Source organism: Rhodnius prolixus, unplaced genomic scaffold, assembly GCF_049639745.1.
Source record: "Rhodnius prolixus isolate KJV_2025 unplaced genomic scaffold, Rpr scaffold_6, whole genome shotgun sequence".
NCBI lineage: Eukaryota > Metazoa > Arthropoda > Insecta > Hemiptera > Reduviidae > Rhodnius > Rhodnius prolixus.
In genome coordinates this window covers 40,685,304-40,711,161 of record NW_027411634.1, presented here as the reverse complement: position 1 = coordinate 40,711,161, position 25,858 = coordinate 40,685,304, and the positions used below count along the sequence as shown (strand labels likewise).

The 25,858-nt window shown below is 36.8% G+C and overlaps 1 protein-coding gene and 1 long non-coding RNA gene across 3 annotated transcripts in view; one reads left to right on the top strand and one right to left on the bottom strand.

The window, feature by feature from the left end:
• Positions 1–25,858, bottom strand: part of LOC141460490 (LIM domain only protein 3-like) — a 239,128-nt gene that overhangs the window by 3,349 nt on the left and 209,921 nt on the right. The window lies entirely within an intron of this gene.
• LOC141460493 (uncharacterized) overlaps positions 1–25,858 on the top strand; it is a 64,396-nt gene that overhangs the window by 15,384 nt on the left and 23,154 nt on the right. The window lies entirely within an intron of this gene.

The window sequence follows — 25,858 nt, the reverse complement described above, 5'->3', positions numbered from 1 at the left end:
AAGTGCTCAGATACTTTTTCTCCAGTTCCAGATAGATCATTACTAGTAATATCTTTAGGAAAATGATAAGTTCCAACTTGTACATTCTCCTCATTGTACTTAGTATTATAATAACCACTTAACTTATCGAACTTTTTCTTAGATTGTCCTGTATTAAAATGACGAACACGCTCAAAAGTTTAGCTTTCCCATAAAGTTTACATAAAAGCCTTTATGCTTTCCGTATCATTGTCGCAATCATACAAAATATAATTCATCCATTTAAAATTAAGATGGCCCACTGTTCGCAACCACTAACATTAGCAACACTCCTGCTGGAACTACCAAAAACTAGTATGCAATTTGGTGACGACGATACATAATAGGGCATCCCTACTAGTAGAAGTAGTAATAAGGTCTTCGTCCCGAACCTGAAAGCAGGAATGTTCGGCATATACTACCTTTACTAGTGTTGTTCAATAGCTGAGCTATAAGGCTATAAGGTTCGAGCCTTGAGCGCTCGAGCTCCTACGGCTCAGCGGGTGGGTCGAGTCAGAGCTCGAGCTGAAACCTCACAGAGAGCTCGGTGAGCCTCCAAGGCTCGGCTCAAAAGGCTCGAGCTTTTTTTTTTTTTTTAGTTTTTTATATGAAGCATTTTATTTGTACTAATTAATAAATGCATTTCTTAAAATAAAATCAAGTTATAGCAGCTAATGAATTTTTCAAACATATTTTTTGTATAAATGAATACAATAATTTTTAAAATGTTCGTTGTTCATTGATTACTCGTCATTCCTTAAGAATTTAAAAAGGCTTGCAGTTTTATGAGAGCCTCCAACTCCAGGTTTGTGAGCCTCCAACTTGGGCTTCACGGCTCCAGCTTCGAGGGCTATAAGGCTCGAGTTCTGAAGGCTCAAGCTGTAAAGGCTCGAGTCGAAGCTCGACTCGGTTCAGCCTTCAGCTCGAACCTCAACTGAACAACACTAACCTTTACTCGATTAAGAAATTCAAGAGAAGCTAAAGGTCGGTAATTACAGATCAAAATAAAAGGAAGTGTAAACAGACTAACAGGGTTCGTCCAGGCTAAAACAGGAAAACAAGAGATTCCTCACTAGATCCCTTCTTTTTTGTTAAACAAAATAAATATAAAACAGGAAACTAGAAACCCGAGATTGAATATTCTGTTCAGTATATCCCTTGCCAATACTATTTTCTAACCAGTCGTCTTTTTGACTATTGATGAAAAGCAAAATTGCTCTCACAAATTTTTTTTTGATTCTTACAAGAAGACCGACGAAGAGATATGGATATTAGGAGGAAATAGGAAATGTAGAGAAGATTGGAGAAGGAAAAGGTAAGAAGGATGAATGCAAAGGAGTAAGGAAGGGAGGTAAAGCCCTTGGTATAAAACATTACCTCTATAAAGTTCACTTCTATTTGTCCAATTTTGTGTAAAATATTGGAGCTCGGTAGGGACAGAGTGCGGCGCGGGTAAAAAACTGTGTGACAAGAAGAAGAAGAAGGTGTGCGCGAGAGTTTGCTGACTTAAGAGAGAGGGAGACGAGGAATAAGAAATGATAGGATCTTGGTGCTGAGATGTGTAGATGTGTGCGTGTGTTCGTATGTAGTAAGAGCGGGAATAGAATTCTCAAGAAGGGTTGAGGGAGAGAAGCGGCGGTGCTAGATAGTGGCGGAGACCACCGCCTGGGATAGGGTAGACCAAGAAGACCAAGTGAGGATGGGTTAGAACGAGCAACTCGATGTTGTAATACAAGAAGATATCGGGTGCCGAACTGTCTGTTTTCAATTTGAAGAGATGCCCTAGCACACTAATACACATATATACAACGGGGCTGTTTTGCTGGGTGTGTGAGTAGGTGGTGGATACAGTTGGGGATGCTGGAAAGATAAAGGGGAGAAAAAGGAAAGAGGTAAAAACTGCTGGATGCTGTGTGTGTGGTGGCTCTGAGGAAGGTCCTGTTTCTGCCACCCTTAACTGGGAAAAGGGGACCCCCTTATATGAGGGAAATGGAACCAAAAAAAAAAAAAATGATGCCAAACTATGCGCCAAAGACTACTGGACCAGGAACTCCTATAAGAAGAGAGGTTTGGAGTAAGTCTGGGCTGAACTTTGAACGGAGGGAGAGGAACTATGTATATTTCAAGTCCTGAAGGAGATTGTTTCTACAGGAATAAGAATATCTGAAGGCTGACAAAAGTGATATTAAACATGACCAGGTTTTTTTCTCCCCTTCTTCCTTTTTTTTTAGCGTTCCCTGGGGAAATCACACTCTGTGAGGACGGGCATTGGTAGGGGACAGTCCAGAGAAGTACTCATCCACACACACACACACTCACTGTTGCCTAGAAGTGTTCCAAGACAAAACCCTGGATCTCATGGTATGCTAGCTCACGTTGTAATAGTGTCCAAGATACCCAAACCTAGTTGGGGATGTCCGAGTATCGCCTATACACACACACAGGGACACTGAAAACCTTCCCAGCACTTCTCATTACCACTTCCTTGTCGCAATCCCAAGCCCATCCTCTATTTCCCCCCCCCCCTACACTTTCAGATAAAAGGGGACACTTGAATCTTATTCCTCTTGTCACACCGGGAAAAAAAGAAAGAAGAAGGTCCTTTATTTCCTACGCTTTCCCAAGGAATATAGTATTCATTCCTCTGGCTCAGGACCAACCAATCACACACACACTCTGGCTTTCCACTTCACAAAACTCCCCTGGGAGGGAATCGTAATACTCCCTGAATGCGAAAAATTTTGTTTGATTAAAAGATAAAATATGGAATAGCCAGGAGTAGGAAGATTAAAGTTAAGGCCCTTCCTATTCCTTCAATATTTAGGACATTGAAAAGCAAAGTCACCCAATTGTATTTGATAAAACTGGCACTTTTACTAAAAATAAAGTATAAATGTGCCTTACATAAAAATGGAACGAAAGATTTTGCCCTGAGTGTGACCAAATTCTGTGACAATCATCCGAACTAAATTTTTCTCTTTCCCCATCTAAATGAGTTAAATCCCACAGGAAAAACAGTGGAGCCTCCCCATAAAGGACACTCTCACTACCGGCCACCTCCATCTCCAAAACAAGGAACCGTTTTTACCCCTAATACACTTTCTATATAAAAGAACCTCCGCCGTCTAACGGACACTCTACATAGCGACCGCGGACATTCGATTTTTGGGGAACGGATTAAATGTTTCACCTCCCACCAACGACCATCTTATTATCATAAAAGTTCGTTTGACGCGGTGATCAAAATAATTATCCCCTCTCAAGTTTTTGTTTTTTTTTCTGGTTTTTCCTAAAGTTTCCTATATAAGCTCCATACATCTTGTACCATTTTAATCATTATTCAATATTACTTTGGACGAACAATATTTTTTTTTTCCGATATGTCTCTCAAACGAAAGTGGTTAACTCTAGAAGAGAAAATAAATGTGTTGGAAGAATTTGCTTAAACCAAATCGAGCCATCGTCAACAAAGCCGAAAGGTTTGTTCTATTTTTCTAATAATAGATGATGGTATGATGATAATTTTACCATAAATTATTATTGTTACGAATAAATGTGATGATTATTATAAAAATTATTAATTAAGTCAATAATATGTAGTTTTTTGATAAATTTGATGCATATCATATAGCTGCAATAATTACGCAATTATGTACGTTTTTAAATCTATTAATAATAAACAATTTTTAAACAGATATTTGGAAAAAAAACCATATTTTTTCATTAAGAAACTTGCCTACCTCCTTCTAACGGCCACCTCCAAACAGCGGCCACTTTGCTTTCCCCCGCCAGTGTCCGTTATTGAGAGGTTCGACTGTACAAGAGCCAATTAGTTTTCACAATTGACTTCTTTGGCGAAACACCAAAGACGAAATATGCTTCCTTGTCAGAAGGGCAGGCGTATTTCTCAGAACAGACAAACCGAGCATTCGCCAGCTGGTCGATCTTGAGGATTGGTTAATTGTTGGTGTGAGATAAGCGTTTCCATGACGCACACCATGGTTAAAGCAAGTAAGGCTTATTCGGGTTTCTTTATATTTTTGTTAATTGTTACTTGAGGCTGTCAACTGTAAACACGTACAAGAACCATCCTACCTGGACCGTCTTACCATGAGCCTGTTGGGAACTGGGCATGTGTCCTGAATCAGTGACCATGCCTACTTTATAATGTCAACATCAGACACAAGATGACCTTCCAGCTAAGGAGACAATGTTTTATTTTTCCTGTCCCTGCGCCCAGACAGTTTCCGGAAGAGAAGGAAATGGCCTGTGAAATGGAAAATGTGTGATTGCATTCCTGTAAGACCTTTAGCACCCTAAAGCCATGGATGAGATGCGCACGACAGCGAATGATGGCAAGAACCCTAGACTTGGCCAAAACAAAAGAAATGATTATCTTGTTAGATCCTCAGAGGAGACCGCAGCGCAAGACGACTCTTGCTAGCATTGTTCTTATCCCATGTCTAATCTAACTGGTTAAGCTTATGTTGTAAACAAGGAAAACATGCGAAACCAAACTGGAAATGGTCCAAAAATAGTTATATGACAGTTGAGATAAACTTTGCAGCAATAACATACCTTCCGGCCAATTATAAAGTTCCTAGGGGAGAAAATAATTGGATGTCCTCAAGTAATTTAATAACCGAGTCCAGGACGTTCCTCTTTTTCTTCTTCGTCTTTTTTTTTTTTTTTTTAATAAGAACTACCCTCTGGGTCGTATTTAATATTAAACAATAAGAGAATGGAAAGAACAAGTTGGAGCGGGGATTGGTGGAGGGTTAACCTGCAAAGAATATAATAATCCGTCATATAAATGTCCTGAATAGTTGTGCGAAGGGGGAGATTACATCAAGGGACTGGGGATACAGGAGAGGATCTACAGCTGGAGAAGTCAGATATTAATACTGCCAGGAGTCCACACATACACACATATATACGTATATATACCTGCAAACACACGCACGCTCAGGGTTGCCAACCAAACCCCATTCTTAATAAACGTCACTAAGTTATATCACATATAACCACCACCATGTCTAACCTACGTGGAGTGTTGCTTCGTAAAATGATGCCTTATATACTTGGATCAAAATTTCAATTGGTATTTTCTGTGACAGTAACTGGGGTGGGGTCCACGAGGTAATTTAGCGATTAGCGATAAACGTCTCCGCATTTAAGTGCTCCTCCCGAACTTACAAAAGTGCAAATCGAAACATGCAGCAATGGCGGCCACTTTTTTTTTTGTTCTTGATTAGCAGAAGAAGACGTTGATGGGCTGGAAAACCGTCCAGAACCGCCCCTAACAGCCCCCCCCCAGAGGGTGCCCAATGTTGGATGGAAATACTCAACAAAGGAGACCATCAAAGAAGTCCCCTCTACCAAAACAGTCAGATCATATCCCAGACTGGAAACCCTACACTAAAAACTGGTCTCACCACCTCTTCGTGATATGATAACACTTCATCCAAGGAAGTGAAGGGAGAGAGTAATTAGGTGCCAGGAAGATCGCAGTGAAGACGCTACTTCCTTCCTGATATTATTAGGGGGACACATTTTCCGGAAAATATAACGAGAAGAACTGGGAGCCTTCCAGTTTTTCTAAACCATACACAACATTTAAGGTAAGATATTTATACCTTTATATTTATGGCATGTAAGAACTTTTCCGTCTTGTATGGAAAAATGGATCATAACTATATTCGGATTTAGCTTTCCAATACTTTTATTTAGTAGCCCCGGGGAAAGCTTTTTCTAGCTTTAAGAAAAACTATTATACTATTTATAGGGTGACGTAGAAGAAAACTATGGGCGAGATCTTGTCGCACGGGGAATTGAGCCGGCGGGAGGGGAAAAAAAATAAATCGTATGGTTACACTGGCGGCTGGCAACACTGCTATAAGTTTTTTCCCGCGTCGTTCAGCTGACCTTCCTCCACAACTATGGCGTGATCCCGCCTAATACTATTAATAAGGAGCTAGCAAAATTCTACCAAATATTTTAACTATCTTCCAATACAGTATCTTCTTTTAATCCTTTATTTATATTAGGATTTTAAAAACCAGATAAAGAGGATGATACGGAATAAATGGGAATAAAATAACAAAATAAAAATAAATAATAAGGTTCTAAAGTAATTTGCAATAAAATTTAGTTTTTTTTTTTTTTTGGCATTGGCTTCCGCCATACAGCCAGCATCTTCTAGGTGCTTATCACTAGAATATCACTCTCTCCATTCTTACCTACAAATACATTCGCTTCACACATTCATCATTCTACCATATACTGCTATTTACATAAACTACTGCTAATGGATGGAGCAGCACTCTGTGCTCCTGCCATCCTTATAGCTTAACCAAAATTAAAATCACGTAATCCTTCTCTAAGCATTTTCTTCCATTCATTCTAATTCGGCTATAGCTTTTAAATACATTCATATTTCTTTGCTAGCTCTGCTATAGATTTAAGCACATAGATGTTGGTGGAGAATATTATGTCTTCGTAGCGAAATGGTGCATCTAAATACCTGTATATGTCGTCAAACATTCGTTTCCTTTCTACCACATAACGTGGACATATCATTATTATATTGTCTTGAAAGCCTCCTCCTCATTGCAATCTACGCAAAGAGGAGAGGACCTTTTGTTGATCCTGTGTAGATACGATCCGCACACCGCGTGGTTCGCTCTCAGCCTGCTTATTGTCGTAACAACCCATTTATTAGTGACAGTTCCCTTAAACCATGGTTGTCTAGGTAACTGATCTGCCATAGTTTTATAGAATCTACCTTTATCACCATTATTGTAATCTGTCTACCATTTTTGTAGTGCTGCTTTTGCAATTATAACCTTGATATCGGTGTGTGGTAATTTATAATTAGCCATTTCCCCACTATTGGTGGCTTCCTTTGCAAGTGTATCAACAATTTCATTCTCTTTTATACCACAATGACCCCTTACCCACAAAAAATTAATGCAGACTCCCTTCTCTTTAAAAATGGCAATAGTTTCTACAATCTCTGCGATAATGTGATTCATTCCTGTAGACTGGTTGTGTATATGTGATAATTTACACAACGCACTCTGGCTGTCACTAATAATGGTATATTTTTTTCTCCGACAACGAATAAATATATTTTAAAGCCGTTAAAATAGCAATTAGCTCCGCTGTATAGATGGACGCCTCATCTTCTAATTTAATTATCGTAAAATAGTTCCGAACCGGATCATACACAGCACTTCCGACTTTATTATTGATTTTGGACCCATCTGTAAATAAACGATATGAGCCCGGATAATGGGAAGAAATGTACTCTTCGAAGGCCGCAGTTCTCATCTTTTCCGGTACCTTTATCAAGTCGAAGGAAGTGTTAACACTTAATTCGCTCAATAAATGTTCGTATTTTAAGTTGTACACATCTAACTTATTATTAGAATATACCTTATCTCTAAAGGTAGAGATTCTAATAAAACTTTCTGTGTAAATGGGGCCTTTCTTTTTTGTCCAATATTTGTGAGTGCGGACTTCGGTATTTAATTGGCTTATTTTATTATAAATTATCCGGTTCGTGGCTAATTTCTTTAAGACATATCGATCGGACAGTACTTCTATTCTATAAGCGAGCGGTAATTCGCCAGCCTCTGCGTACATTACGTCCACAGGTGTGCTGTTCAAGAATCCGAGACACAATCTGATACATTTATTTTGTAGTACGTGAAGGGGTCGCATAACAAAAATTTAGTTTAAACTAAGTAAGAAGTGAGCTGTTATTTTTGAAAGTGGAAAGTCCAATTTAAAAAAAAACTGAGTTAATGGTAATTTCAGTAAGATATAGACACAATCTTTCCATATTTATAATCATACATTCAATGGAGTACGATTTTTTTTTATAAAGTCAACAAAAGAATTTTGACTATAAAATGTTATCACAAAAATATTTTTTTTGAAAGTGGAATAAGTCCATTTCTAATAATTATAATTAAAACGAACTTTCTTATTGCAATTATTTTTGATTATTGCTACTTCAGTGTACGCTGCTCGTTAGCAGATATTATGCTAACTGTAAAAGTTAAAGTTTAAAATATCTTTTTTTGCTTTAAAGATCTTAGCGAAGTAATTTTCATTTTTATATTTTTAATATAACTGAAATTAAAAAATAAACTTGGTTATTCGTGTATTTAAATGTCTTCATTTTAATTATTACTTTTTACATAAAAACCCATTTCAGTAAAGCTATAATGTCTATAAAAATATGGTCTTAAATTTACTCCTGTTTTTATTTCTTATAATATGTTATTTTTGAAAGTGGTCTAAGTCCATTTGGAGCTAAAAAAATCGTTTATTTTTTTAAGAATTGTAATAATTATTATTTCATAATAAAATTTAAAAGTATAGTGTTAATAAGATCACTTGAATAGATTAAGGTTTACGAATATTTTTAAATTAATTCAAATGCAAAACCTTGAATATTTCGATACATGGAAAAATGGACTTATACCACTTTCAAAAATAACAGCTCAAGTATTAGTGATGATAAATTTTCAATTATATATTAAATATAAGGGGAATTAAAAGGTCTTTATACAAGAGGAAGTCCAAAAAATCTGGAGTCAACACTAAGAATTTTTCTAGAGAAATCACTAAAGTTTTGGGTGTGGATGAAATTGATGTACAAAGCTTACAGCACAAACTCATGTGCTGTAAGCTTCGAAAAACTTTTCTAATTGAGGGCGCCCTTCATTGAACTTATTATTATTAGTAGAGGGGAAATGGGGGTTCTGGCGCACCTAAATTGTGCCAGATCTAAGCACCTCCAAATCTGACCGGGTAATCATCGAGTTCACCGAAGCTGTAAGCCATACCCATCAGCACCATTCTACCCCCACCTATCATCGAATTTGACGAGGCTGAAATCCGCATCATCACAAAAAAAAAAAGAAGAGGAATCGTTTTAAAAGATATAAAGATTTAAATCGGTATAGATATACTCAGATCTCAGAACTGTTAAATAATAATTTAGTTCAGAATAATGTTTCAAATAAATAGGTTTATGACAGAGGTTAAAATAAACAACAGACTAAAGGGTTTTTATAAGCGTATGCTTATTTTTTCGAAAAATGAGTTTAAAAAAGCACTCACACAAAACAAATAACGTGAAGGGACCGGTAATTTAGAGCTTAAGAAAAAATTCGAGTTTCCTTTAGAATATCTTCCGTTATTTTGGCTCCAGGTGTTGGTTGGTACAATTGTGCCGCTCCATTAGATTGTATTATGTATTAATAATATTTAAATAGCAGTAAATTCGATTTTTATGTCAACCAAAAATTATTACTTTTTTCAAAATATGTCAATGACCCGGTGATTAACATACCGAATTTTCGGTGGTACCAGTGTTTGACATGGGGTGGGACCAGTGATTGACAACAAGTATATTCCTGAATCGTATATTCCTGAAACGACCTAAAAAATTCAAAATACCTAAATCACAGTGCCAATTAGATTTTTAACAAAAAAATCAGTCTTATTCATAATTAATAACAATCGGTTTTTAAACTGGCCTACCTAAATAATGTAATATTTTTCAACATTACGCTTTTTCCTGCAGTTATTGACGATCAACCCTTATACAACTATCCTACCGGAGAGTTTTAATTTCGTTCAAACCTTCTAGAGCATCTGCGTCATTCAATTATCGAGAAACTTCATTATACAAAACGTTCAAACTAGTATTCGATACTTTGGCTCAAGAAACAGTTCGGTTATCCTTCTTGCAATGATAGGATGACGATTCCGGAATGCTTTCTACCAAGATTTACCTGGCAGGTAATTATTGAAAGGGTTCGGTATATCTAGTTTTTTAATAAGTTGCCACACACTCATCGGTAGATGGCTTTTAGTGATGGGAAACCCAGCTCTGGCAACGGACGTGATCCACAAAACTAAAAAAATTCCTCTTCAGCAGAGGAGAGCACTGTACATGATTCGATTCGTCTGCTGACTGTACATTTAATAGTAGATAGATCTCAATATCTTCTGAACTAATAGATCTGTACTCAAGAAAACTATAGCATACTACTCAGTAAAACAGAGTGTGTAACAGCACAAAATTTCATACGAATAATCTGTTGTTAACTGTGGGAGTTATAAGGGCCCCATTTCACACCTAAACCATGACCCAAAAAAATTTTAACCTTCAATATCTTCTCAACTAATGGATCTGTACTCAAGAAAACTATAGCATACTACTCAGTAAAACAAAGTGTGTAACAGCAAAAAATTTCATACGAATAATCTGTTGTTTACTGTGGGAGTTATAAGAGCCCCATTTCACAGCTAAACCATGACCCAAAAAAATTTTAACCTTCAATATCTTCTGAACTAATGGATCTGTACTCAAGAAAACTATAGCATACTACTCAGTAAAACAAAGTGTGTAAGAGCACAAAACTTCATACGAATAATCTGTTATTTACTGTGGGAAATATAAGGGCCCAATTTCACAGCAAAACCATGAACCAAAAAAATTTCAACTCTCAATATCTTCTGAACTAATGGATCTGTACTCAAGAAAACTATAGCATACTACACAGTAAAACAGAGTGTGTAACAGCACAAAATTTCATACGAATAATCTGTTGTTTACTGTGGGAGTTATAAGGGCCCCATTTCACACCTAAACCATGACCCAAAAAAATTTTAACCTTCAATATCTTCTCAACTAATGGATCTGTACTCAAGAAAACTATAGCATACTACTCAGTAAAACAAAGTGTGTAACAGCACAAAATTTCATACGAATAATCTGTTGTTTACTGTGGGAGTTATAAGGGCCCCATTTCACAGCTAAACCATGACCCAAAAAAATTTTAACCTTCAATATCTTCTCAACTAATAGATCTGTACTCAAGAAATCTATAGCATACTACTCAGTAAAACAAAGTGTGTAAGAGCACAAAATTTCATACCAATAATCTGTTGTTTACTGTGGGAGTTATAAGGGCCCCATTTCACAGCTAAACCATGACCCAAATAAATTTTAACCCTCAATATCTTCTGAACTAATGGATCTGTACTCAAGAAAACTATAGCATACTTCTTAGTAAAACAGAGTGTGTAACAGCACAAAATTTCATACGAATAATCTGTTGTTTACTGTGGGAGTTATAAGGGCCCCATTTCACAGCTAAACCATGACCCAAAAAAATTATAACCCTCAATATCTTCTGAACTAATGGATCTGTACTCAAGAAAACTATAGCATACTACTCAGTAAAACAAAGTGTGTAACAGCACAAAATTTCATACGAATAATCTGTTATTTACTGTGGGAAATATAAGGGCCCAATTTCACAGCAAAACCATGACTCAAAAAAATTTCAACTCTCAATATCTTCTGAACTAATGGATCTGTACTCAAGAAAACTATAGCATACTACTCAGTAAAACAAAGTGTGTAAGAGCACAAAACTTCATACGAATAATCTGTTATTTACTGTGGGAAATATAAGGGCCCAATTTCACAGCAAAACCATGACCCAAAAAAATTTCAACTCTCAATATCTTCTGAACTAATGGATCTGTACTCAAGAAAACTATAGCATACTACTCAGTAAAACAGAGTGTGTAACAGCACAAAATTTCATACGAATAATCTGTTGTTTACTGTGGGAGTTATAAGGGCCCCATTTCACACCTAAACCATGACCCAAAAAAATTTTAACCTTCAATATCTTCTCAACTAATAGATCTGTACTCAAGAAAACTATAGCATACTACTCAGTAAAACAGAGTGTGTAAGAGCACAAAACTTCATACGAATAATCTGTTGTTTACTGTGGGAGTTATAAGGGCCCCATTTCACAGCTAAACCATGACCCAAAAAAATTTTAACCTTCAATATCTTCTCAACTAATAGATCTGTACTCAAGAAAACTATAGCATACTACTCAGTAAAACGGAGTGTGTAAGAGCAATAAATTTCATACGAATAATCTGTTGTTTACTGTGGGAGTTATAAGGGCCCCATTTCACACCTAAACCATGACCCAAAAAAATTTTAACCTTCAATATCTTCTCAACTAATGGATCTGTACTCAAGAAAACTATAGCATACTACTCAGTAAAACAAAGTGTGTAACAGCACAAAATTTCATACGAATAATCTGTTGTTTACTGTGGGAGTTATAAGGGCCCCATTTCACAGCTAAACCATGACCCAAAAAAATTTTAACCTTCAATATCTTCTCAACTAATAGATCTGTACTCAAGAAAACAATAGCATACTACTCAGTAAAACAAAGTGTGTAAGAGCACAAAACTTCATACGAATAATCTGTTATTTACTGTGGGAGTTATAAGGGCCCCATTTCACAGCTAAACCATGACCCAAAAAAATTATAACCCTCAATATCTTCTCAACTAATAGATCTGTACTCAAGAAAACTATAGCATACTACTCAGTAAAACAGAGTGTGTAAGAGCACAAAATTTCATACGAATAATCTGTTGTTTACTGTGGGAGTTATAAGGGCCCCATTTCACAGCTAAACCATGACCCAAAAAAATTTCAACTCTCAATATCTTCTGAACTAATGGATCTGTACTCAAGAAAACTGTAGCATACTACTCAGTAAAACAGAGTGTGTAGCAGCACAAAATTTCATACGAATAATCTGTTGTTTACTGTGGGAAATATAAGGGCCCAATTTCACAGCAAAACCATGACCCAAAAAAATTTTAACCTTCAATATCTTCTCAACTAATGGATCTGTACTCAAGAAAACTATAGCATACTACTCAGTAAAACAAAGTGTGTAAGAGCACAAAATTTCATACCAATAATCTGTTGTTTACTGTGGGAAATATAAGGGCCCAATTTCACAGCAAAACCATGACCCAAAAAAATTTTAAACTTCAATATCTTCTCAACTAATAGATCTGTACTCAAGAAAACAATAGCATACTACTCAGTAAAACAAAGTGTGTAAGAGCACAAAACTTCATACGAATAATCTGTTATTTACTGTGGGAAATATAAGGGCCCAATTTCACAGCAAAACCATGACTCAAAAAAATTTCAACTCTCAATATCTTCTGAACTAATGGATCTGTACTCAAGAAAACTATAGCATACTACTCAGTAAAACAAAGTGTGTAAGAGCACAAAACTTCATACGAATAATCTGTTATTTACTGTGGGAAATATAAGGGCCCAATTTCACAGCAAAACCATGAACCAAAAAAATTTCAACTCTCAATATCTTCTGAACTAATGGATCTGTACTCAAGAAAACTATAGCATACTACACAGTAAAACAGAGTGTGTAACAGCACAAAATTTCATACGAATAATCTGTTGTTTACTGTGGGAGTTATAAGGGCCCCATTTCACACCTAAACCATGACCCAAAAAAATTTTAACCTTCAATATCTTCTCAACTAATGGATCTGTACTCAAGAAAACTATAGCATACTACTCAGTAAAACAAAGTGTGTAACAGCACAAAATTTCATACGAATAATCTGTTGTTTACTGTGGGAGTTATAAGGGCCCCATTTCACAGCTAAACCATGACCCAAAAAAATTTTAACCTTCAATATCTTCTCAACTAATAGATCTGTACTCAAGAAATCTATAGCATACTACTCAGTAAAACAAAGTGTGTAAGAGCACAAAATTTCATACCAATAATCTGTTGTTTACTGTGGGAGTTATAAGGGCCCCATTTCACAGCTAAACCATGACCCAAATAAATTTTAACCCTCAATATGTTCTCAACTACTGGATCTGTACTCAAGAAAACTATAGCATACTACTCAGTAAAACAAAGTGTGTAAGAGCACAAAATTTCATACGAATAATCTGTTGTTTACTGTGGGAGTTATAAGGGCCCCATTTCACACCTAAACCATGACCCAAAAAAATTTTAACCTTCAATATCTTCTCAACTAATAGATCTGTACTCAAGAAAACTATAGCATACTACTCAGTAAAACAAAGTGTGTAAGAGCACAAAATTTCATACGAATAATCTGTTGTTTACTGTGGAAGTTATAAGGGCCCCATTTCACAGCTAAACCATGACCCAAATAAATTTTAACCTTCAATATCTTCTCAACTAATAGATCTGTACTCAAGAAAACTATAGCATACTACTCAGTAAAACAGAGTGTGTAAGTGCACAAAATTTCATACGAATAATCTGTTGTTTACTGTGGGAGTTATAAGGGCCCCATTTCACAGCTAAACCATGACCCAAAAAAATTATAACCCTCAATATCTTCTCAACTAATAGATCTGTACTCAAGAAATCTATAGCATACTACTCAGTAAAACAAAGTGTGTAAGAGCACAAAATTTCATACCAATAATCTGTTGTTTACTGTGGGAGTTATAAGGGCCCCATTTCACAGCTAAACCATGACCCAAATAAATTTTAACCCTCAATATGTTCTCAACTACTGGATCTGTACTCAAGAAAACTATAGCATACTACTCAGTAAAACAAAGTGTGTAAGAGCACAAAATTTCATACGAATAATCTGTTGTTTACTGTGGGAGTTATAAGGGCCCCATTTCACACCTAAACCATGACCCAAAAAAATTTTAACCTTCAATATCTTCTCAACTAATAGATCTGTACTCAAGAAAACTATAGCATACTACTCAGTAAAACAAAGTGTGTAAGAGCACAAAATTTCATACGAATAATCTGTTGTTTACTGTGGAAGTTATAAGGGCCCCATTTCACAGCTAAACCATGACCCAAATAAATTTTAACCTTCAATATCTTCTCAACTAATAGATCTGTACTCAAGAAAACTATAGCATACTACTCAGTAAAACAGAGTGTGTAAGTGCACAAAATTTCATACGAATAATCTGTTGTTTACTGTGGGAGTTATAAGGGCCCCATTTCACAGCTAAACCATGACCCAAAAAAATTATAACCCTCAATATCTTCTGAACTAATGGATCTGTACTCAAGAAAACTATAGCATACTTCTTAGTAAAACAGAGTGTGTAACAGCACAAAATTTCATACGAATAATCTGTTGTTTACTGTGGGAGTTATAAGGGCCCCATTTCACAGCTAAACCATGACCCAAAAAAATTATAACCCTCAATATCTTCTGAACTAATGGATCTGTACTCAAGAAAACTATAGCATACTACTCAGTAAAACAAAGTGTGTAACAGCACAAAATTTCATACGAATAATCTGTTGTTTACTGTGGGAGTTATAAGGGCCCCATTTCACACCTAAACCATGACCCAAAAAAATTTTAACCTTCAATATCTTCTCAACTAATGGATCTGTACTCAAGAAAACTATAGCATACTACTCAGTAAAACAAAGTGTGTAACAGCACAAAATTTCATACGAATAATCTGTTGTTTACTGTGGGAGTTATAAGGGCCCCATTTCACACCTAAACCATGACCCAAAAAAATTTTAACCTTCAATATCTTCTCAACTAATAGATCTGTACTCAAGAAAACTATAGCATACTACTCAGTAAAACAGAGTGTGTAAGAGCACAAAACTTCATACGAATAATCTGTTATTTACTGTGGGAAATATAAGGGCCCAATTTCACAGCAAAACCATGACCCAAAAAAATTTCAACTCTCAATGTCTTCTGAACTAATGGATCTGTACTCAAGAAAACTATAGCATACTACTCAGTAAAACAGAGTGTGTAAGAGCACAAAACTTCATACGAATAATCTGTTATTTACTGTGGGAAATATAAGGGCCCAATTTCACAGCAAAACCATGACCCAAAAAAATTTCAACTCTCAATGTCTTCTGAACTAATGGGTCTGTACTCAAGAAAACTATAGCATACTACTTAGTAGAAAAACAGAGTGTGTAACATGCACAAAATTTCATACGAATAATCTGTTACATGGTTTTGCTGTGAAATTGGGCCCTTATATTTCCCACAGTAAATAACAGGTTATTCGTATGAAATTTTGTGCTCTTACACAGTCTGTTTTACTGAGTAGTTTGCTATAGTTTTCTTGAGTACAGATCTATTAGTTCAGAAGATATTGAGATCTATCTACTATTAAATGTACAGTCAGCAGACGAATCGAATCATGTACAGTGCTCTCCTCTGCTGAAGAGGAATTTTTTTAGTTTTGTGGATCACGTCCGTTGCCAGAGCTGGGTTTCCCATCACTAAAAGCCATCTACTGATGAGTGTGTGGCAACTTATTAAAAAACTAGATATACCGAACCGTTTCAATAATTACCTGCCAGGTAAATCTTGGTAGAAAGTATTCCGGAACCGCCATCCTATCATTGCAAGAAGGATAACCGAACTGTTTCTTGAGCCAAAGTATCGAATACTAGTTTGAACGTTTTGTATAATGATGTTTCTCGATAATTGAATGACGCAGATGCTCTAGAAGGTTTGAACGGAATTAAAACTCTCCGGTAGGATAGTTGTATAAGGGTTGATCGTCAATAACTGCAGGAAAAAGCGTAATGTTGAAAAATATTACATTATTTAGGTAGGCCAGTTTAAAAACCGATTGTTATTAATTATGAATAAGACTGATTTTTTTGTTAAAAATCTAATTGGCACAGTGATTTAGGTATTTTGAATTTTTTAGGTCGTTTCAGGAATATACGATTCAGGAATATACTTGTTGTCAATCACTGGTCCCACCCCATGTCAAACACTGGTACCACCAGTATTCGGTATGTCAATCACCGGGTCATTGAAATACTTTAAAAAAAGTATTAATTTTTGGTTAACATAAAAATCGAATTTACTGCTTCCACAGAAGGAAGGAAGTGCCCTTAATGGTCCTGGAAAATTGTGAGAAACAAAAATTTCAAAGTTTACAAGTTGACAGGAAATCGTAAGAGCTATTTTCTGTGTGGTGGCGGTGCGAGGGGGGAATAAAAAACGACTCAATAAAGTGATTTATCCGGTTGACCGATTCTGACCTAAAAAACTTGAATGTGGTTCACCGGAAGTAGCTGATCGTAAAATTAAATGTTAACTTTTCCAAGATATTTTCTGTTTTTTTGAGTTGTGAATGATGCCAATCAATGAAACCAATCTTTAAATAGTTATTTATTTAACAAGTGAGGAAAATAGTTTACACTCGAGTTAAATATTATATTTTTTCTGCAACCATTAGGGTTATTAACTAAACAGGAATCACTAGAATCCATTTTAAATTTCTATAAGGTAACACTATAACCTTTTTAACTGTTATAATTAAAAATATCTAATTATTTATTAAAATATTATTTTTATTTCTATATTCCTTTCAATTTTTATTTTATTTTTTAATATTCGTTTTTTAATTATTTAGTTACGTTAAATAACAAAACTTCTTATATCAAGGAAGCACAATAAAGTTTTTCCACTCACTAGTGAGGAAAGTGACACTAATGGGAATTTTTCCCCACTAGTGAGGTAAAGTTGGGCATTACACAGCTGATTTTAATTGAGTATTGAGAACATTCCTACATGGTTGCAGAAAAAAGTACCTTTTCGAGCTCAGCGGGGGTGGGAGAGGGCGGGATTTCAAAACGGATTTCCGCTGGTGAAATTTCAGATGGTTTAAAAGATGGTCTGCCAAAAATTTCACGTTTTCTTAAAGAGAAATATTTTTCAGTGAGGGGAAAAATGCGGGATGAAATTATTGATCTATAATACGCGGTCCACTCTTTCTGCGCCCCCTCCCAAAAAAAAGAACATTCTAATGAACTCTTTTTTTTTTTTTATACAAACAACCCAATTAAGTTTCGGACGGAGTGTTTATTAACAACAGGCTGAGTAGAATAGCCGGTGGCGAATAAAGCTAACGAGCCACTAGCTCATTAGCTGGCAACGAATGACGTTGTAGCGGGGGGCCGCCATACTTGTTACGAAGAAGGTTTTTAGAAGGTTTAGGTTAGGTTAAAGTTTGTGCCGCCGCAAGCACCAAAGATCTTCAAGTACGTTTACGAACACAAAGAGCTTTGTTTAACTAATAACTACTTCGAAAATTTTTTTGTTTTGTTTCTTCCATTATTTAATTGCAGCTGCAATTTTAATAGTGATTCATGGTGCAAGGAACACTAATCATTCAAATAATTACTGGCCAATCAGTTACAACTCCTAGAGTTGACTAGAGAGGAATACTAAACGAATATTTTGGGATCAGAAAGAGACTTTCAAGATCTACGCAACTTGCTTGTAGATAACTGAATAGTTCACGGAAATAGGAAGAAAGCATGCGATTATGACGTTGCATGATAATCAAAAAGCTATTGATTCAGTTTAGCTACGAAATTTTCTAGTAGGTCAGTATTGTTAATAGTTAGTGGACGGGCAGGTCTGTCTTCGTAATGTGAATGTCACCTGTATACATTTGGTAGTGTTAAGTTTAATTTTCCATGTTCTGCACCAAGCTTCTATGAGCTCATGGTGATTGATTGATGAGACGAGATTCTTTCGAGGTTTCCTCAAGGTTTCATTCTGAATCATTACTGAAGTTACAAAATCACAAAAATTTGAGGCATTCCTGTACTCTTGCCAAGCCAGCAAGACAACAGTCTTGAAATTCTTGCAAGAAACTGCAAGAACTATCAACACGTTCAAGGGCTCCCAAAGTGCCCTACAAACCTACAATGCCCTTAAAGGCTACAACAACAAAGCAACGCTCTCATGGTTTCATACTACTTTTTCTACAGCAACAATATTTTTTTTGGAACTCAATTTGGAAGTCCCAAATTCTGTATCCCAAATTCTTTAACGTTAGATGAAAATCTGAAATCAGCAGGAATATGGGAAAACTTGCGTACTATGATTGCGGATAAAAAATCAACCACATTATCAAGAACTGAGTCTAGATCATGTTTTGACCTGCATGAACTTTACGGAATAATAACGATAACCTTGCAGCTCTTTAAAAATGATAACGAAGCTCTTCCATTAATTGAAGTAAAATCAAATGTGGGATGGGGAAAACTTGGAATGCTCTATTAATTCAGATTCAGGTTCATACGTAATTATGGGCTAATTGTAATGGATCCATCATTTATGGACAGATAACCTTTTTCTGTGGAGCTTAACGGATGTGGAACTCTACCTTCTTTTATTTTTTTGCATCAGTTTTCCGGCATTGATTAAACCAAATTTATTGGGATTTCAGAGTGTGAATATGGTAAAACTTGTCAAGACAGGATATACTTTCAGGACATCCATCCATTTTGGTCATACATCATGATGATATAATTAACCTAGTTAAGGGTCTGTGTGTGAGAGAGATAGATAGATAGATAGATAGAGTGAGAGAGTGAGTGTGAGAGAAAGGTTACAGGACGCATGACGTAATAATGGAAAAAAGCGGGAATTATATTTTAGTGAAAGCAATAAGAAGGTCAATCAATCTTGGTGTGTTACTAGGAAGCGGTGTGAAGGACAGTAGTTGGTTGTGATACTTGTAGCCGCCACAGGGAGAGAAGTAGTGGGGGTAGTACCCAGCCACACAGTCTACCGACTAGCAGAGGGTTAACTGGGATACAGAGTAATGGCGGAGGAGGAAGGAACTCATTCCACAGGCGCCCCCCCCCCACCATCCCACATTGCTTGTCCGTTCGCTCACTCACTTAGCGCGGACGTCACCTAAACTAAAGTGAGCCTGAACGTCCTTTCTTCTCCTACTTACTACTAGCACTGCCACTAACTACTACTGCCGGCCTCCTGCTCTTGGCTGGGGGCTGATCGATATTTCCAATTAATGTTTTGTACAACAAAGGGTCCGGACACCAAGACCTGCGAGTAGTTGTGAGTGTGATTAAACGGAACGCCTGGCGGCTTCTCTTGGTCCCGTCTATACTGGCCGCCTCCCTATATATGGTGGGTGGCCCCCCGGAGTCGCCCTCTGCCGAAACACAGAATTTGGATCTGGCTTGTCTCTCATACTTCTTGCTGCTTCCAGGTCCTACCTTCCAGGTCCTTCCCACGAAAATACTACAAGCATCACAGTCGGGGCTGGCCCCTCTCCATCTCAATCTAGCCACCCACATACAAAATACTAGATTACACATATTTCATGCTCGCTATTAAATCTCCCCCCACCACCCATTTCCACCAACCTACCAAAAACCAGTTTCCAAAGTGATAGGAATTAATTAAAACGACTGTCTGTCACTCTGAATATGGTTAATTGAACTTTACCCAACATTAGATCATAGGGTGCGCTATGAGAGGGTACGCACGTTGAACAACAACCGATAGACATAACCCGATTTGGCTGATTGTAATGCTAGCAACAACCACCTCCTCCTTTGGCTTGCTGGCTGACCAGGAAACCCATCACAACTCAGTTCTCATAGCCGACATTTCAGATGAAAAAAAAGTCAACCCAATCTCATTGCGGAATAGAGAATATATTTTTTGTCCCCTTTCCCAAAAAGTATCATTTTAATTAATTTTTTTTCTCGAGTGCTTTTATTAAAGAGAATGAATTAGGGTATTGACTTTCTCACAAAACTATCACGACTTTCTCTTACCTCTTTTCTCAAGGTCACTCAGCACGACTTTCTCTCTTACCTCTTTTCTCAAGGTCACTCAGCACGACTTTCTCTCTTACCTCTTTTCTCAAGGTCACTCAGCACGACTTTCTCTCTTACCTCTTTTCTCAAGGTCACTCAGCATGACTTTCTCCTACCTCTTTTCTCAAGGTCACTCAGCACGACTTTCTCTCTTACCTCTTTTCTCAAGGTCGCTCAGCACGACTTTCTCTCTTACCTCTTTTCTCAAGGTCACTCAGCATGACTTTCTCTCTTACCTCTTTTCTCAAGGTCACTCAGCACGACTTTCTCTCTTACCTCTTTTCTCAAGGTCACTCATGCAAGTCTTTCTCTTTAATCTCCGAATTTTTTTTGGGGGGGGCATATTCTAATCTCGCCAGGATTGCACAATTTAAAATCATAGAATGGACTGAAACCTAACAGGAAAGCCTCCCTCCAAACCACTCCCACAGAACAGCTTTAAAATCTTTAGAAAAATAAATAAAAAATTATTGTTACTATTAGAACACATCCGCTCACGAACAAACACAATACTCGCAAACCTCCTTATCAAAACACAACCATCAACTGGACAGTATCAACAACACAATGACACAGTTACATACAGGAAAAAAAAGAGAAAACTTACGGACATTACAAATAGAAAGCCATTCACCAAAACACTATGAAAGACCAAATTCTATCTGATAACTCTGATTCACTATTAGAACACATCCGCTCACGAACAAACACAATACTCGCAAACCTCCTTATCAAAACACAACCATCAACTGGACAGTATCAACAACACAATGACACAGTTACATACAGGAAAAAAAAGAGAAAACTTACGGACATTACAAATAGAAAGCCATTCACCAAAACACTATGAAAGACCAAATTCTATCTGATAACTCTGATTCACTATTAGAACACATCCGCTCACGAACAAACACAATACTCACAAACCTCCTTATCAAAACACAACCATCAACTGGACAGTATCAACAATACAATGACACAGTTACATACAGGGGGAAAAAAAGAGAAAACTTACGGACATTTTAGAAATATACAAATAGAAAGCCATTCACCAAAACACTATGAAAGACCAAATTCTATCTGATAACTCTGAGACACTCTAAAGTAATTCCCTACCAAACACACCGACACAGCTGGAGCAAACCTCACCAAAACAAAGCATGAATATAACCAGCGTGTAGCATGTTCTCGTATGATTAAAAGAGTTCTAGTTAAGATTTTATTTATTTACGCATTATTTGTTAAACGATTAGAATCACATATTCATCATTATTAAATTTAACAATTATTTCCGAGTTTAAATGAACTAGGTATGATTCAGTATTTCCTGGTTACGTTCTCACAACTTCCGTTTTACAATTCTAAGCACATTACCTAAGCACAAAACATGCATATCCCTTAAATACCCACTAGGATATTTTTAATTTTATTTCAGCATTTGTACAAATAATAATGTTACGTTGCCGACTAGTGGCAAGTTTCATCTTTTTAAGGACACCTTTCATTCTACTTATCTTCTTGTCCACTCTTGCCAAGGCATCCTCTATATATTTCTCTTCGGGAGAACCAATCAAACCACCTGCAAGTACCCGCGAGATTGCCGGGGATTCACGCCTCTCTTCAGTCACACTGCTTGACGTCTTCCCAGGCAGTGTATTTGATATTACTTCTGGCTTCGGCGTATTCGCCATCTCCACCACACTCCCAACCGTAGGTGGAGTGGAAGGCGGCGTTCTCTTTAATCTTGAGCTCCGCTGAAAGGGACTAGAATCACTCCCGACAGGCGGAATTGAGACTCCATCGTCCGGGGCACTCGTGAATCTTTTCAGGGTTAGGGAACCCTCACTTCTTGTCTCTTGCATAATATAATAATAATAATAATAATAATAGGGAAGGGATTAGCTATGAGGTTAGCATACTGGACTCCCACGCGGAGGTCCCGAGTTCGAATCCAGCAGCTGACCCTTAGATTTTTTCTTCCTAGGAGCTTCTTACAGCTCACTGTCCGGTGATGTACAGTGTTGTCTGTAACGAGAGAGCACTGTCCGGAGGCCGGCAGTGCCCTGAAAAAAGCTCCGGGCGCCAATAACCTCAGCTGTTGACGCGCCTTAAACCATTAAAAAAAATAATAATAATAGTTGACAATTTTGACAAGCAGGACTTCTTCACAAAATTAGGTAGACATTATTACGTTATTCAAACCATACGCTCCTTTTTACAAGACCTAACTAACTTTTTGGGTAAGATTCAATAACATTTACAGTACTGGACGACCAATCTCGCGAGCCTGCCTCAGGGAGCCCTATTACTCTTCAATTTCTATTAGATGCGACAGATCTAAACCTAGTATAACGTTGCTATCACTGCTAGCCAATTATATACATTTCTTTCATGTGTAGTGGTTGTAAAAATACAAGTATGTTGTTAGAAGACTGTGTTTTTATTTAATACAAGACGAAATGTATTTCATGAGTTTGTTAGTTTCTTGTGAACGAAGAGAGATTCAGTGAATTATTTTTTGTAATGTCCTTAGTTGTTCGGCCAGTTGTTTACTAGCTGTTATCAGTTTTAGTAGTGTCTTGTACGATATTGTTAGTGTTTTTATGTAAGTAAGTTGCTATAACTGTTTCAATTGGGTTATGATTGTTACCGTTTTGTGTTAATGAGTCGACGTCCAGATTTACGTCGAGCTAGCGCACTCCTAAATCTTCCTGATTCTATTTCCATAGAATGTATAGCATCGAGACCCACAAAAGGCACACCTACATGGAATGACACCTCATTCATGAAAAATCTCCCCGCCCCCCGCATTTAGGCGCTACGTTGTTTACAAAAAAAAAAAAAAAAAGGTAACAACAAGAAAAGGAAGAGGAAGAAGAATGATTGAAGAAAGACAAGATCTTTGAGAATTGCATTAAGAAAAGTACAATCGTACGCGCGCGCTCGCACGGGCACTATATACGCAATCCAATGTAAAGTCAATACCGAAGAAATTCGTCACAGTTGTGTCGTCATTTCACACTGCCTTATAAAAGCTGGAAAAGACTGGAGGGGAGGGGGGCTGGAAGAACTGAAAGAGCAAAAGATATTGGATGAAAAGTTATGAATGCCGTAGAAGAAGTAGAACGGACCAGTGGTCTGACAAAGGAGGCAGGGGTAGAAGTGCTCGAAGAAGTGGATGCTGCGTACAGAAAGATGAGAAAAATTTAGATGGAGGGGGCAATGATGAGCAAGCATGAGGGTGGGCGCGCGCGGGTGGAGGAGAGAATATATATGATAGATACCAATTTTTCTCTGGACACGTGCCTTGGCCACGTGGTCACAGCACAACTTGATATCAAAGAAATGTAATCCATTGGTCTCGTTATATCGGTACGGAAATTTCCCAAAGGTAATGTATCATCCAAGTTTTGGTATTCTTGGCGTTTTCTCTACACATACCTAATTCACTGTTTTTGAAATGATACCGAGTTACTAATCAAAAAGAGCCAGAGAAAGACCAAGGAGAAGAAAAAAAAGCAGAATTACTGTGGATAGCTGAGAAATAGCTGTAGTATCCACCTGGAACATGGGAATTTCGAGGCTATGGGATTTTAGGCAACAAGAATCATGAAGTCATTTAGGCCAAATTAGTATGTGCACTTACACGAATATAATTTACAACTTAAATAACAAACTTGCTTTTAACACTACATTCAGTTGAAAGTTGAGTTGCCCTCTAAAAGCATCTTAAAGCTCAATTACCGCATTTTAAAGCTATTTACATAATTAAATCTTAAAACAAGGAATTTTTATTTAAAAAATATAAAAAAATAGTTGACTGTTATATCATACAAGTTCCTTCATAGAATCTATAAAAAACATTTTTACGCCTATAATCAACGATAAACTAAAACTAAAAAACTACAAATATGGCCACTTATTTTAGTTTTAATTAAACATGGAATAGAATTTGATTAAAAGTCTCAGGGCCAATGAAGAATCCTGTGGAGAAGCAGCGTATGAGACCAAGCACTCTGTGGTCAGCAAGGCCACCAATTACGGTACTGAGGAAATAACAAGATGGCGCCGGTAATGAAACCACAATTCCCATTTTATTGGACGTTGCCAATTCCACACAATTAATTGTCCTTCAATCTAGATCAACAATCAACTTCTTGTGACAAGATATTAGAGAAATTGTTGATAGAGAATAAAGTGCCCATCTCTTGTGTAGGAGAAGAACTGGCCATGACAGAGGCTCAGTCTGAACTAAGAGAGGCGCGTTCGTTAAAGTAATTAATGTTTTGAAATTCGGCCACTGCAGTGCGACGGTCGGCATTTGGCGCATGCGCCCTGTTTACCTACATCTGTCAGGAAAGAATACAAACTAAACGGTTACTTAGGGCTTGGGCACATAGAAAGCGGTCAGTCGCGGTGGGCAGCAATCCAGCGGTCGTGGATTGGATGATGACGTAGTGACACCGTAAGCCACTCCCTCACCAATAAAATTACAGTTATCCAGTACATAAAATGGTGCTCTTTCACTTTCATTCAAAGATCTAGATTTTACTTTCTTTTAGTCCAGGAAAATATTTCGTTAACTTTTTTGATTCTACATTACATTAGAAGTATGAAACCGGAAATATAATGTTTAAAACATGTTTATTTTGGACATTTGTCCGATATCAATTTTTATTGCAGTATTCAATAATTTATCAAATACCTATGGGAGAAAAATTAGTAAAAAAAATCTAAATAGTATTTTTCCTAGAAATAATTACCAAAAACGATTCGCTAATCTCATTGGCGAACGGGATGTGTGTAGTAGGCGGTCTATAGATGATGACGTAGTGACACTGTAAGCCACTCCCTCACCAATAAAATTACAGTTATCCAGTACATAAAATGGTGCTCTTTCACTTTCATTCAAAGATCTAGATTTTACTTTCTTTTACTCCAGGAAAATATTTCGTTAACTTTTTTGATTCTACATTACATTAGAAGTATGAAACCGGAAATATTATGTTCAAAACATGTTTATTTTGGACATTTGTCCGATATCAATTTTTATTGCTTTATTCAATAATTTATCAAATACCTATGGGAGAAAAATTAGTAAAAAAAATCTAAATAGTATTTTTCCTAGAAATAATTACCAAAAATGATTCGCTAATCTCATTGGCGAACGGGATGTGTGTAGTAGGCGGTCTATAGCTGATGACGTAGTGACACTGTAAGCCACTCCCTCACCAATAAAATTACAGTTATCCAGTACATAAAATGGTGCTCTT